Source organism: Papaver somniferum, chromosome 6 (genome assembly GCF_003573695.1).
Source record: "Papaver somniferum cultivar HN1 chromosome 6, ASM357369v1, whole genome shotgun sequence".
Classification (NCBI taxonomy): Eukaryota; Viridiplantae; Streptophyta; class Magnoliopsida; order Ranunculales; family Papaveraceae; genus Papaver; species Papaver somniferum.
In genome coordinates, this window is record NC_039363.1 from 129,011,220 (window position 1) to 129,027,275 (window position 16,056).

The 16,056-nt window shown below is 36.5% G+C and overlaps 1 long non-coding RNA gene across 3 annotated transcripts; it reads left to right on the forward strand.

Moving 5' to 3' along the window:
• The first annotated feature begins 11,246 nt into the window (after nt 1-11,246).
• On the forward strand, nt 11,247-13,565 carry LOC113286168. 3 transcript variants are annotated; one of them, XR_003329146.1, is made up of 4 exons: nt 11,247-11,842; nt 11,939-12,025; nt 12,108-12,215; nt 13,389-13,565. It is a non-coding gene; the product is annotated as an uncharacterized LOC113286168 (long non-coding RNA). The 3 variants fall into 3 exon arrangements; XR_003329147.1 differs by lacking the exon at nt 13,389-13,565 and adding an exon at nt 12,397-13,371; XR_003329145.1 differs by lacking the exon at nt 13,389-13,565 and having other exon boundaries at nt 12,108-13,371.
• The last annotated feature ends 2,491 nt before the right edge of the window (nt 13,566-16,056 follow it).

The window sequence follows — 16,056 nt, forward strand, 5'->3', positions numbered from 1 at the left end:
TGTATTTTCTTTTCTTTTGCACTTTATTTTTTGGACCTTTCTTTTGGACTTTGGACATTAATTTTTTTTAAACCCTACGGAGTAGGGTAGATTAAATATTAAACTGTTTGCAGAGAAGGACGGTGATTACGATATCACCTCGGCCCCTCGGGTTCGTACACAACATAGGAGTTGTGGCCCGAGTCGACGAAACGGTTCATCCCCCGTCTGGAACGGGAGGTAAGTCTGTCGAAACACTCGCGAATCCCCTGTCAGCGAGTTACTGTATTCCTTCGTTTGCATATATGCTGAGGAACTGAAAACGGTTGTTTTAAATTCCTAGTAAAGGGCAAGGACTGGCCATACAAGATAAGGGTTCGGATTTCATCACCGTTCTCTTCTTGCCCGCCTTAGGAAAACGAAACCAAACGCGAACCTAAGCTTTAAAATTTGGAATAGAACGAGACCTATAGGGTAACGAGCTTAGTAGGAAAGTCGTTCGAAAAATATTGGTTACTCTTTTAGCATACTTCGAAGTTCATGATGGTTTCTGTGAGTTGAATGCGTGACTGCGCCGCCTTGTGATAGCGGTGAGGCCTTGGGTATCAAAGCTCCACTGAGCTTCCCTCGCCTCAATTCAACTTACTTTGACTGGATTGATTCCAGAGGGGTTTGCTAAATTGTAACGAATTCCCATTCGAAGGATTAGAAGTTGTTCTAGAAACAATCTAAGTGGAACCATCATGCTTTTTGTTTGCTAGAAATCAGTAGGTTTGCTGTGGTGGAGTCAGCCTTGTTTGTGTTTGCATAGAACTTCCCTTCCTTTTAGGACTTTTTCTTTTTTTTTTAGTGTATGCCCGAAAGGGCTTGGAAAAGAAATACTTTTGGCCGTTTGATTAGTGACGAGCCTAGAAGTTCTTCTTGTGAAAGCGGGGAGCTCGAAGACTCTTCTTTTGAGAGCCCGTTTTGGAAACTTCAGTTTTGAAATCTGTCTCTTCGTGAGGAAGGTACCCCTAGTACTTCAGCTGTGCCAGCGATGGCAACTTTGAAAGATTACATGTTCCCAACTAGGACCAACCGAGCTTCGTGCATTAAATTGCCAGCCAGTACGGCTAATTTCGAGATAAAACCTAGTATTCTTCAGATGATCCCTATGTTCTTAGGAAAAGATGATGAGAACCCTTATTTTCATATTAGGGACTTTGAGGAAATCTGTGGGACAGTTAGAATAAAAGACCTCACTGATGAAGTTTTGAAACTTAAGATGTTTCCCTTTTCCTTGAGAGATAAAGCCAAGACCTGGCTGAACAACCTACCACCTGAGTCCATTGAAACATGGCAGGAACTTGTTGCTGCTTTCTATATGAAATTCTACCCTAAGCATAAAACTGCAGCTGTTAGGCAGAAAATTAGTGCTAGTGTGCAACAAGAGGGAGAGTCTCTTTATAGGTTTTTAGAGAGATTCAATGATCTCCTATCCCAGTGTCCCACCATGGATTTGATAAAATGAAACTTGTTGAGATTATTTATAATGGTTTAGACTATTCGACCAAAGCCATGGTCGAGTCTATGTGCGCTGGTGAGTTCACCAGTAAAAATGCTGATGATGCTTTTACCTTCTTAGGAGCTATCGCTGAAAAATCCCAACAGTGGGAGTCTTGTGTTGAACCCCCTAAAAGACTCTTGGTCAATAGAAGTAGCACCAATGTGGTAGATACAAGCTTCGAGTCAGATGCTAAGTTTGCTGCTTTGTCTAGAAGGTTAGAAGCTTTGGAATTGAATCAGCCTAATTATAGGTCTCTTGTTGAACCTGATGATAGGATTAGAGCCGCTCAAGTCTCTAGTTGTGGAGTAGAGCCCAATAACTCGTTTTGGGAAGGTCATGTTAGTGAAGAACAAGCCCATGCTGTCTATAACAACGCTAGGTTTGAGAACCGTCAGAAGTTTGACCCATACTCAGAAACCTACAACCCTGGTTGGAGAAACCATCCTAATTTTTCTTGGTCTAAGGGCCAGAATCAAGGTCAGTCTAGTAATTCTCAGCCTCCCCCAGGTTTTGGTTATGCTAAGAACTCTTCAGGTCAACCCCAGTTTCAGAACCCTTCGGATAAAAAGATCACAAGTTTAGAAGACACTCTAGCCTCGTTTATTAAAAACTCTGATAAGATCAACCTAATGGTTGCTCAAGGGATAGAAGAAAGTAAAAATATAGGTTATGCTAACTCCCAAGCTATTTCTGAGTTAAAAAACCAGGTTAGTCAGATAAATGAATCTTTGAGGGAAAAAGGTAAGTTTCCTAGTCAAACTCAACCCAATCCTAAAGCAGAGAAATCGTACAATCATGTGAACTCTATTACAACCCTTAGGAGTGGAAAGAAAGTTGACAATAAGGTTGCCATGCCTGATAGTGAACATGTTGTAGTTCACCCTTCTGAGCCAGAAAATGAGGAGACTGATAGAGTCTCTAAAAAGACCAATGAGGGTCCTGCTGAGCCCGCTTTGTTCCCAGAGCCCCGTTTCCCCAGCTGCTAGTTCCAACTAAGAGCGAGTCGAACTTTAATGATATATTGGAGGTTTTTAAGCAGGTTACTATCAACCTACCATTGTTGGATGCGATTAAGCAGATTCCCGCTTATGCTAAGTTTCTTAAGGACTTGTGTACACGAAAGCGTAAGCTTAGTGTCCAAAAGAAAGCCTTCCTAGCTAGTCACGTGAGTTCCATTATTCAGAATACCACTACTCCTAAGTATAAAGACCCAGGGTCCCCTACCATTTCTTGCACAATAGGTAAATACCGTGTTGAGAAAGCTTTGCTTGACTTAGGAGCCAGTGTGAATTTACTTCCATACCATGTGTACCTCAAGCTAGGACTTGGTGATATGAAACCTACCCAGATGACACTTCAGTTAGCTGATAGGTCCGTTAAAATTCCTCGTGGTGTGATCGAGGATGTTCTTATTGAGGTCGACAAGTTTATTTATCCAGTGGATTTTGTTATCCTAGATACCCAACCTGTCCCTGACCCAGAGAACCAGATACCAGTGATTTTAGGTCGCCCATTTTTAGCAACATCCAATGCGATCATTAATTGTCGAACTGGTATTATGAATTTGTCTTTTGGTAATATGACTATTGAGCTGAACGTCTTTCATATTAGTAAGCTACCCTCTGAACTAGATGACTCGAGCATAGAAGAGGTAAACATGATAGGAACATTAGTCGAGGAGTCATTACCAAACACTTTGTTAGAAGATCCGTTAGAGAAATGCCTAGCTCACTTTGGGATTGATTTCGATGATGATAATGTGATTAATGAGGTGAATGCTTTGTTAGATTCAACCCCTTTGTTAGACATTAGTAACGGATGGAAACCTAAGTTCGAACCACTACCAGTTTCTAAGTCTACCCTCGTTCCTTCGTTAGAAGAGCCTCCTAAGTTGGACCTAAAACCATTGCCAGATACCCTGAAGTATGTGTTTTTAGGCCCGTCTGAAACTTTACCTGTGATTGTTGCTTCTGACTTGGATAGTGATCAGGAAAGTAGGCTAGTGACCGTCCTTCAAAACAACAAGGAAGCTTTAGGGTGGACCATAGCAGACATTAAGGGTATAAGTCCTACTGTTTGTATGCATCAGATCTATTTAGAGGAAGATACCAAACCTTCTAGGGAGATGCAACGAAGACTAAACCCTAATATGAAAGAAGTAGTTCGAACCGAGGTTCTTAAGCTGTTAGATGCAGGCATTATCTACCCCATTTCAGACAGTAAGTGGGTCAGCCCCGTTCAGGTTGTTCCCAAGAAATCCGGTATTACTGTAGTCCAGAATGATAACAATGAGTTAATCCCGACCCGAGTGACCACGGGTTGGCGTGTTTGTATTGACTATAGGAAATTGAACAAGGTCACTAGGAAGGACCACTTTCCCCTTCCCTTATCGACCAAATGCTAGAGAGATTAGCTGGACATAGTCATTACTGTTTTCTAGATGGCTACTCAGGCTACAATCAGATCGTTATTGCCCCAGAAGACCAAGAAAAAACTACTTTTACCTGTCCCTTTGGTACCTTTGCGTATAGACGCATGCCTTTCGGGCTATGTAACGCCCCTACGACTTTTCAGCGTTGCATGATGAGCATATTTTCCGATATGGTAGAAAAGTTTTTAGAGGTATTTATGGATGATTTTTCAGTGTTTGGTTCGTCTTTCGATGAGTGCTTGCATCATTTGTCATTAGTGTTGACTAGGTGTAAGGAAAAGAATCTAGTGCTTAATTGGGAGAAATGTCATTTCATGGTTCGTTCAGGAATTGTCTTAGGGTATATCGTGTCTTCTAAGGGTATAGAGGTAGATAAAGCCAAAGTTGACCTTATCAAGACTTTACAGGTCCCAAAAACCGTAAGAGATATTAGGTCATTATTAGGGCATGCAGGTTTTTATCGTCGATTCATTAAGGATTTTAGCTTGATTTCTAGACCTCTTTGCAACTTGCTTGCAAAAGATGTTAAGTTTGTCTTTGATGATGCTTTTTAGAGGCTTTTGAGAAGCTTAAGACTTTACTCACTACCGCCCCCATAGTCCAGGCACCCAACTGGAACTTACCCTTTGAGATCATGTGCGATGCTTCAGATTATGCTATTGGTGTTGTGCTAGGTCAGCGAGAAAACAAATTACTTCATGTGATTTACTATGCTAGCAAAACTCTGAATAATGCCCAGTTGAACTATACCACTACCGAGAAGGAACTGTTAGCCATTGTGTTTGCCTTAGACAAGTTTAGACCCTACCTCTTAGGTTCTAAGATCGTCATATATACTGATCATGCTGCTTTGAAATATCTTTTGTCTAAGAAGGATACGAAACCTAGATTGATTAGGTGGATACTTTTGTTGCAATAGTTTTCTCCAGACATTAGAGACAAAAAGGGTGCCGAAAATGTAGTAGCAGACCACTTGTCTAGGCTAGTTGTTGATTCCCATGATGAATCCATTCCTATAAGGGATAGCTTTCCTGATGAACAACTGTTCTTTGTCACCCAAACACCTTGGTATGCGCATATAGTGAATTATCTTGTTACTGGTCGAATGCCCCAACATTGGGGTAAACAAGATCATTTTAGGTTTTTAGCCGAGGTTAAGCACTTCTTTTGGGATGATCCTTATTTGTTTAAGTATTGTCCATACCAGAATATTAGGAGATGTATACCTGAGAGTGACCAGTCCAGTATTATTTCCTTTTGTCATGATCATGCTTGTGGGGGTCACTCTAGTGCTAAGAAGACTGCTGCTAAGATATTGCAGTGTGGATTCTATTGGACTTCGTTGTTTAAAGACTCCCATAGTTACTGTGTTACTTGTGAGCGTTGCCAGAAATTAGGAACCATTTCCCATAGGAACATGATGCCCTTGAACCCTATTTTAGTTGTTGAGGTCTTTGATGTGTGGGGTATTGACATTATGGGTCCGTTTCCTAATTCTTTTGGTAACCTATACATCCTTGTCGCCGTAGACTATGTCTCTAAGTGGATCGAGGCGGTTGCGTGTAAAACCAATGACCATAGGGTTGTGATTGAGTTCTTGAAAAATAATATACTTACACGTTTTGGTACACCGCGAGCTATAATTAGTGATGGAGGGTCGCACTTTTGTAATGGACCTTTTAGGCTTCTGATGAAGAAATATGGTATTACATAAGGTAGATACCCCGTATCATCCGCAGACTAGTGGTCAGGTAGAGGTTTCCAATAGGGAGATAAAACGTATATTAGAGAAAACAGTTAATCCTAATCGGAAAGACTGGTCGTCTAGGCTTACTGATGCCTTATGGGCTTACCAAACTGCGTTTAAGAACCCCATTGGAATGTCGCCTTATCGGCTTGTGTATGGCAAGGCATGCAATTTACCTGTTGAGTTAGAACATAGAGCTTATTGGGCTGTTAAGCAGCTAAATTTTTCACTTGACAAGGCAAGAGCCCATAGGAAACTCCAGCTCAATGAGTTGGACGAGATTCGTATAGATGCTTACGATAGTGCGAAGGAGTATAAGAACAAAATGAAACTTGTGCATGATAGAAATATTTTACAGAAGTCATTTTCTCCAGGTTAAAAAGTTCTTCTGTATGATGCCCGTTTACATCTTTTCCCTGGGAAGTTACGTTCTCGGTGGACGGGTCCTTTTATTGTTCGCATTGTCTTTCCTCATGGAGCTGTTGAAATTGAGACACCGGATGGTAGTAGTTCTTCGAAGGTTAACGGTCAGAGATTGAAACCCTTTTTAGAGCCCTTTCCTACAGGTGATGTTGAGGAGGTCCCTCTGGAGGACCTGTTTACCCTTGATTGACCATCGAGGAAGTTGTATGTTGTATATTAGTTTTTGATTTTCTTCACCCAGGTACTATCTTTCCAACTTCTCCTCGTGTTATTTTACTTTTGGTATTGCTCTTTCATTAGAAACATTGAGGACAATGTTAGATTTAAGTTTGGGGGTGGGGAAGAACTTTTTAGTTGCACTTTTGAAACTTCTAGCGTAACATGGTATCCGGTTAGCTAAGTTTACATACTGTTTCTCACCGGAAAGATAGAAATTGGAATGCTAGGGATAACAACCTTTTGAGACATTAGAGAAAAAGACATTGAGATCCTTGAAATTCAGGAGAGAACTTGTTCCTTTTAGAGGGTAACCGTGATGGACCTAACCATACATGATGGAAAGGCAAGTACGTCAGGAAATACCAGAAAGACAAAGCAACCTCACAATGTAGTCTTAGTTACTGGATTGCGAATCTCTCTCAGTAGAAACTTATCATCATCAACAAGCGGAGCGACATCAAAATCTATGAAGAAAGTTGAAGACGTTTTAGGTTTAGAAGCAACAATAAAAAAGAATAATTCAAAAATCAAGTTGAAGTTATAAGAGCAAATGATATAAGTTGTTAGAATCCATGACACCAAGACATCACAAGTTGCGAAGATCCAAGTTTTGAAAGTCCTTCTCTCATGGCCATGTAAATTGTTGTCTTGTAATTTTTTGTTACCAAAAAAAAAAAAAATGAAAAAAAAAATCATCGTTACGTTTTGTTCAATAAGGCCAAAGGGAAGTAGAAATTTATAAGTCGAGCAAGAAATCGAAGAGAAGAGTTAATTTTCAAGGTTATATGAGGTTCGATAGTTTATCATCAACAGTTGAAGACCGAAGAAGACGTTGTTTCTACTGAGCACTATGAGAGAGTCGAAGAAAGATACATTTAGTTGCTTTGGTAGTCCGTTTTCAATCTGGCACAAGATCTTTCTAGCACTGGTTTAACTCATCACACGTAATTAGTCCAGCTGTGTAGCAGATGTCCCACTAATATTTATCTCTCTCCTAATCTTATCCAGCTGTAAAGCAGCGGACGCATCCTACAACGTTTATCTAGCTGTGTAGCGGATATCTCTTTATCTAGCAGTGTTGCGGATGTGTCTCCCCTTTTCTTCAGTCAACTTTAGAGCAGATACCTTTAATTTCTCTGGCATTCTAGTTACTTGGAGATAGGTTGAGAATTTGTATGTCCTCATAGCTCTTTGGATACTTGTGACCAATTAGAAGTCATGGTTTTGTGGGTACACCTCTGGTAAACCCTCCCGAGATTAACTCGGTTTTGTTTTTTTATTAGTTTTGCTCGAGGACTAGCAAATAATAAGTTTGGGGGTATTTGATGGACACATTTTTGTGTCTAAATTGTCCTCAATGTCTGTTTTGTTGAAACTCGATTTTTGTACTAATATTGTGTTTTCATGTATTTTTAGGAAATAAATATTATTGGAAAATTCGGCTCGAAAAGTTGTTCGGAGCACCCCCCGGAGGACATTTGCTATACGAACCCTCACTTTGGATAAGGGGTAACCTAATTACTAAGGGGCACTCCATTTCTAGGCAGCTGCCAACCGCACCCCAGAACCGGATAGGGGGCAACCATTCTTCTTCATTTCAAATTCATTTTTTGGCGGGAAGAAGAGTTCACTCCTGGCAATTTTCTCGATCGGATTTTGGATGGGTTAGAGGTAGACTAAATCGCTGAAACTTCATGGGTGGACATGATATAGCCTAAAAGGATTGGTATGGGCCTTTGGTTCGATCCAATTTGGCTGGATATTCCGCGAGAAGCAACCAACGCTACACGTTCGTGGGAGAGTTTTTCACGGGATTTGCTATGAATTGTGTGTGCTGCTGGGACTCTAATTCGTGTACTGAACATGTATGGAGGACTCTTAGTTTCAATAGACGCGTGAAGGAAGTAAAGAAGGATATAAAACCATAATTTTGGAAATAATATATTCCCGAGTAATGGATTTGCTGTGAGAGAATTTGGAGACATTACTGCGAGATATTTTGGTCCTGTGGAGTATATATAGGGTGATGGGGACTCAGAGAGGGGGAGGGGAGAGTTAGGGAGACTTTAGAAGACAACAGAGGTGAGAAATCAAAGTTGCAGAGAACTCCATTGTTGCTGCTGGTGAAGAACACACGAAGAACAACGACCCACAAAGAACCGTCGTTTATGCTACAGTGGAGCGGTAGACTTATTTGCACAGTAACAACGACACTAGGGCAGACTTATTTGCACAGTAACAACTACACAAACCTTATATCGTTCTTTGTTACAAACCCGGTTTAAGCATTATTTCTCCCATTTTCTTCATTTGTAAACCCCTTGAGCAATAAAAATGATTTTTTAGCGTGTTTCCAACATGGTGATGAGCTAATTCTCCCCACAACCAAGGCAGTGAGGAAGCTATTTACGCATGAATTATTGGTAATCATTTATTTCCTCTAATTTATAATTTATAATTCACTCAATCACTGCTTTTGCAGAGTTTTTAATTGTTTGCAAAAATTTTCTTCATTAGTTGTGATTCAATTAGATAGGTTATGCTTTGTTTAGATAATCTATGCTTAGGGATACAATTAATTTTTGAGAATTTTCCAGATTATTTGTGAATTAAGAAATAAGAGTCTTAAAATATAATTAGAGTTTTGCATTGTTTACCATAATTTATTCATGTGTAATAGTGAAATCAGTGTCTTGGTTGTTTTCTAATATCTTGAAGTCAATTTTGTAATAAGTTTTCTTTGTTTTTAAATTTTTATTAAGTCTAAAATTCATTGCCTTTACAAGTCTTAAAACAACCCTTTTATCACTATCTATAACAACTTTGAGAACACATCACATTCATGGACAATTTTACATTGTTTTGCTTAGCAAATTTTACGAGATCACAAGCCATTGAGTTGGATCTTCTCGAAACAAATTGAAACTCTATTCTCTATATAAAAATAGATTTTTTTCGAGCGACGTGGTTAACCGGAGCTTCTGGTTGATTCTAGCCCCACCATTCTAAATTTCAGCCAATATAATTTCAAGAGAATCTTTTGGGTCCACGAAATATTTTTTAACCAATCACATTTTTTAAAAATAATTACCAAAAATTATTAAATCGTATTAATCTAGGAAACATAACAAAACAAATATAAACAACTTTAACATTACCAAAATAAAATAGAAAAACGATTCGTGATAAATAAAACGTGCATCATGATATCATCATAAAATTAGATCAATCATAAAAAAAAAAAAACAATCAATGTCCAATGTCCATTTACAGTTTTTGTAATAAAATCTGCTTAATTACAAGTCCAAACTACGGGTAAAAGAAAATACTTGCAATTACACTTTCAGCTGGTATTAAAAGAAAATACAAAATTTATATTGACGATTAAATAAAAATACCTGATTTGTGGATGTCACACATGGATCGAGAAATCTTCTTTCGAGGGTTTACAAAAGGGTTTGTTAATCCTATACAAATACAACATCATTATGAGTTTCTGGAGTACCCATATACCAAATCGTTAGTAGAAAGTAATGATGAACATTTGAAACTAAGCAAAATTTTGAGAAGAAAGATAAAATTTACAGAAAATGCAATAAACTAGGATTAGTTTCGTTTTTTTTTTTTTCTTAGCATTAATTTCGATACTGCTTTTATTATCATTCCATATTTTACTATATATATCTATTTTTACTTGTTCATTTTATTTTATTTTGGACAAAAATATCATAATTAAAGAACTAATATCGTGATCCTCCAAAAAATAATGTATTCAAAGTAAGTATAGGTGTTTGGTATAATTAAAAAGCCTTAAAATTGGAAAACAAATCTTTAAATGAGAGATTTCTCAAAAATAAGGAGATATTAACGAATTAGTATTAAGGGAACGTGATTTGTGGCACCCATTTATTGTGCACACGGTGCACCCATCCTTAGGTGGCATCCACATAAGCAGCCAAATTGGTTTATCTCTTTTCTCATCTAAGTTTATTTCTCTAAACAAGATGGATCAAATTTCATCTAAGTTTTAAAGAGAAGAATCAGTTAAAGCCCGAATAATGAAAACCATATCAAATTTATTTTTAACTGGATGAAAAAAATTTAACAAAAGAAAATTATCGATTTCGTTGTGTAATGTTCTTTAACGTTAATTGTTGTTTAATGGCTGAACATCTGAAAAGAAAAAAACTATTCCTCCTGTTTGAACCTAGCTTATTACCATCTCGAATAATCATTAGTGGATTAAAATTTTGATGAGATGAGCTCATTTTTCTCACTCGGACTGTTAAGAAATTCACCCATAAATCAAAACCCACCCTTTGACAAAAACCATAATTTTCTTTTTAGTTTAAGGCTTGATCAAGAAACCGAAGGACAAAAATAGATCATATTTTTCTTATCTTAATTTTGAATAATCTTATTCTTATTCTTATATAACTTAATCCCGCTGTTTGGGTTTGTTTTCATGGAAGAAAATGATAGTTTTCTACTGCGTGATGATTGATTTCCAAGTTTTATCGATCACATCTCCTCTGAGGATATAAGTGTATTGATGGAGAGGACGAAAAAGTGATGCGAGGAAAGAAACGTGTAAACATAAATAAATTGGATTGATTTGTGCCACCTAAGGGTGGGTCAGTGGGTGCAATGGGTGCACGAAATATGGGCGTCCGAAATCATTTTTAAAAAAGAAAACCCCGATAATAAATAATATCCAAAAATAATAAATTCTTGATATTCTTAGATTATTGAGTAATATTATTTTCAACAATATTTGCAACCACTAATTAGGATGATTTTTTTTCTTAAACCGAGACTTTTTTTTTTTTGGAATTCTGGGATTGGATGCTCTATATATACATATAAAGCACAGCAAAGCCAAAACGTCACCATTTTCGTGTTGTTTTTATTTTTTCTGTTTGTTTGTGTTTTGCTAGGGTTTTGCTTTTTTATTTCTCAGTTTTTCAGTTGATAATGGTGATTTTTGATTTGCAGAATTCTCACTATGTTGACGATGGATCAACGCATGCGATGATTCTGTTTAATATTCTCTTTTATGGTATTTGTGGCTGGAAAAACTCAAGATAGCCTTTTCCTTCAAAAACAGCTCATAGGTTTTTTGTTCCAATAACTGATGATGCAGACACGCAACATATGGATCTGATAAAAAAAATTTTTTGTTTGTTTTCTATTTTTATTTTTATTTTCTTTTATGGTCTCTGCAATGTTCCATTATCAGTACTAGACTCAAGAGAAAAAAACTAAAAGTCCCCTGATCAACTCCTAGATCCCCGGAAACCAGCATTTTACCTGTACCAAATGTGCAAGTTTCTTCTCTTACCGTGCTCCGGTGAGAACATTATAATCCAAACATCAAATGGTCCAGTTTCTTCTTCTTACCTCATACGATGAGAAATGAGGACAATATAATCAAAGATCAGCAGAAGAAGTATTTATAAGAGAATAAGACATGGAATAATTCTATATTTTGTCGTTGGTATGCTTCTTTCTCTACCCATTTTAACTTTCTTATTAAAAGGAAAATTTTTTTAATTTCTTTTCAAGTTGAGATTTGTTTGTTTTATGGTCGTAGATGTTGAAGATTGTTTACGCGGTGCGATGTTTTACGGTAGTGCGATGTTTTGTGGTTATACATGATGAAGAAATATTCACGATCTTGGTTAGGGTTTTCTTCCTCTCCCACTCTTCAAATAGTTAAACAATTGATTTTGTGATTTTGTCAAGTGATTTTTTTTTCTCAGATTCCACAAGCGTGTATTGGTGTTGATGGCTGCGTCAACGGGAGGTCATGAGGATCGATAATATTTTTTGGAGCTTCGTGGTGATGAGAATTGATTTATGCATGCAAGGTATAAAATAGTGAAATTATCTTTTTTAGCGTTCTTAGGATTTTTTTTGTTGATTTTCTATGTTGTAGTTGTTGGTGATGCTGTTATGCGAGTACAACTGAACTAGGTGCTCTAACTTCTTAATTTAGGTTCTTAGTTATCGGGTTAGATATCAAGGAGTTCGATTATATTTATGTTTCAGGTTGTAAACTCTATATGGCACCATGAACTAATACTTGATCCGTGTTGGGTGCAAAATTACCAAAAAAAAGAAGAGGGAGGATACCGCAATCTTTAGAGCCACTAATTATTGTTGTAGAACATTGCTGATAACTGCATTCCTCGAGTGTTTGATTTACCATCCATTAAATTAAACTTATAGGTTAGCGACGCTTTTTTGTTGATAACATCTGCGCGTTTGAATGGTTTTGTGATGTGGGTTAAATTTTACTTTTCGTAAATGCGTAAGACATCAGATTCCCATCAAATAAAACTGAACGGGGAATTTTGAAAAGAATTTTGTGTCCATTTTGTTTGTTAATCTTAGTCGCGTGTTCTTTTGAAAAGATTCTTGATCCATGCATGATTAGTACGGTGATAATTGCGTGTATTTAACCTGGAAGTCATTTTTTCATTTTTACTTTGGCCTCTAAAATCCAAGCTTAGAAGGATAAGAACTGGAACGGTGTAACCTTCAATCCATTTTTGGAGCTTCAATGAATACTATACACTCTAAATACGTTGTATTTCTAATTTATTTGCATAGAACATAAAAGTTGCATCATTTATCAAGGCCTGCAGAGCATGATACCAAGTGTAAATACCATCATTTAATCATAGACGATACCAGATGACGATACCTAGTGCATATGCTCCTAATACGGTAGTTTCAAGGAAAAAGTGCCATTTATCCACCACAGATGAGAACATGGGGAACTTAAATTTAGCTATGGGTCAATTTAAATGGGTCAATTCTATCGGATTGTCTGTATCTGTACAGAAAGATTTTTGAATTTTAGAAAGTGCTCATAAGGTCTGAACTTTATCGAGAAATTAGTTAGTGCACTTGCACGGGATGTACATGTGCGCATATTGGTGCTTGACAGCGTGTTGCTGGGATTTTTTCAAGTGCGCTTGCTTGGGTTATGGATTTTTCTACAAAAATGTAACAAATATCTCTTCTCTTTCCTTCAGTTTTTAAGTTTTGCTTTGGCTGTAGACGACTCAAATTGAAGTGTGATCTTGATTGAAGGTAAGCAATTTGGGGTGAGATTTTTGTATCTGGTCAAGCCAAATGGTCTACCATTCTCTCCGCAAACAATAAATATGGTTTAACATAAAGCTTCAGTTAAAGAATAAATAAGCTAACTACTGTCGACACAGTTTTGATTGCCATTAGTGATATTTTTTATTTTCTCAGTTTATTTTTCTTTGAGATAATTGATTGGAAAATGATATGAAGAAATTATGTTTGAGTTTCCTGCAATTTATCTTTTGGGCTTGAAAGATGTTCTTGAACCAACTGCAGCTGCATGTTATGTGGTTTTGTGTAATCCTGCCGATGCACCAGTGACGTTTTTTAACACACTGGCCAATATAAAGCCAATAAGGCCAAATTAGTGGTAGTGGTGTCGTCACTACCGGTTGTGATGAGGTTGCAATAAAGATGCGATAGTCGAACTTAAGAAAAACTACAAAAGAACAGAACAAATTCCAAAAGTCCTATCTGCTGTGGAGTGTGGACAACATATATGGCGGCATGGCTCTACAATCAAACTTTTAAGAATTTCTTTCTTTTAAAAAAATAAAAAAAATAAAAAGAGTATTATTGTTAAGACTTAAGAGGTCATCTTAATTTTCAGGTCTTGAAGGAAATCTAAGATCGAAATCGTATTCTAATTAATAAAAGTACAACAGAAATTCCTAACTGCACATACTTATGCCGAGCTTTGTTGGAGATCATTCGTTGCTTGGTGCCAAAGAAAAGTTGCGTTTTCATATTATTATCCGTGCAAACGACCAATATTTGGACAAGCTCCAATAACAAAATTAAACAAAATTCAATTAGCTACACTTATGAGAGTGACTGAGATGTTACAACAAGTTTGGAGTTGCTTACCTTAAATAAGATGCATTAGCATCTTGTGAATTGGGGATTCGTGGTATGCATGCATGTATAATCAAGCTAAAAATATTGTGGAACCTTCTTTTTGTTTCCGATAAGCGGCAAGTATTTTTGGTGTATATGGAGAAAAGAATGATAGGATTTGTCAAGAGTATAGAAGCAAACACCAACAGAAAATTATTATGAAGGTTGATTTTGAACCTGGCAGCTATCTCAAAAGGTGCTGAAAAGGTAGATTTCGAAACTATTATTAGCCAAGATGAAACTAACATATTTTTGCCCTCAAAAGTTGTTTTCTGTACACATTCGGTTGATTTTGTCCGTTTAAACTTTTTAAACCTACAGTAAAACTACGATAAATTAATAGTATTGAGATTGCGAAATTCTACCAATTTAGCAAAGTATTAATTTAAATTAATAAGTCATTATTATTTCAAACATACCAAATCTAACTTTAAATATTAGGTGTGTAATATCAAATATTTAGAGATTTTATTTTCAATTCAAAAAAATATTCTAATTATTTTAAGGCATATTATCTGTGTAAAATGTATATACTTTAATATTAAAATTAAAATAAGAAAAAGAAAAACACAATAAAATTCTTTCAGAATTTTTCAAGGGAGTACAAAAATCAATGATGAAATCCGATGTATTATAAATGTGAACAAAAACAAATAACCGTATATGCTATTTTAATTTAGCACACTGACCAAGTCGAGACTGAAAAAAATATTATCTTAGCAAAATTATTAATTCATCGCGATTTAGTTTAGTGAAGTTCTACTGTATATTAAAGTGGCAAGAGTACACATATATAAAAGAATGAGCTCTGATATTTAAAGAACACTTTACGGCATAATGTATTGTTGATATACATAGCTGGAATGTTTAATATTATATGCTTCAAAAATGATGGTTGCAAGTCCAAGACTTTTTAATTACTATTATTTTTTCCGATTAAGTGATTTTATTAGTTTATTTAATGTCTTATTAGTTTTTCGGGTCATTATTTTGTTCTATTGATATCAAATTTTTTATAAGAAAAATTATAATGAAATTATTTTTAAAACATGAATCCAATAATACATCAGCGAGAAATAGACCCGTGCGCAGCACGGATGAAAAACAAACGACCATATGTGTCGTTTTATCCATCTACCCCTATGTATTTTTCTCAATACGATATGGTTATGTTGGATCACTTTGGAGGCGCAATGCCATACTACGCTAAATGCAATGCAACTATCCACGTTACGTGAATGATGCAAGAGTTGGTGTAAATCAGGCTACTGACAGGACTAATGGATTAGTGGTGAATGACAAACAAAATAAAAATTATATTCACAACATAACAAATTTTTGATCAAGAATTAATACTTCACCGTGGTCTATGCATGACCTAAGCAAATTTTCCCAGTGAGAGCAAAATAAACAAAGTAGTTTGCACATACGAAAAATTATATTTATGTACACTTTTCTTGGAATAATACTACAAGAATGTCGGTGGCCATGAAGCGGATATATTATTTAAAGTAATTCAGGGAAAAAGTCTGGTTATATTACAGACATGAATTGCACCCAATTCCCCACTCACCCCCTTCTGATAATTTAGAATTAATTTGAACATTCTCCTAGAATCGCATTTTTTGTGTGGACCATTACTTTGGCTAAGCTTCCAACTGACATACTCAATGGAGGAGGTTTGGTCATCCAAAATATAGTGACAATCATGGA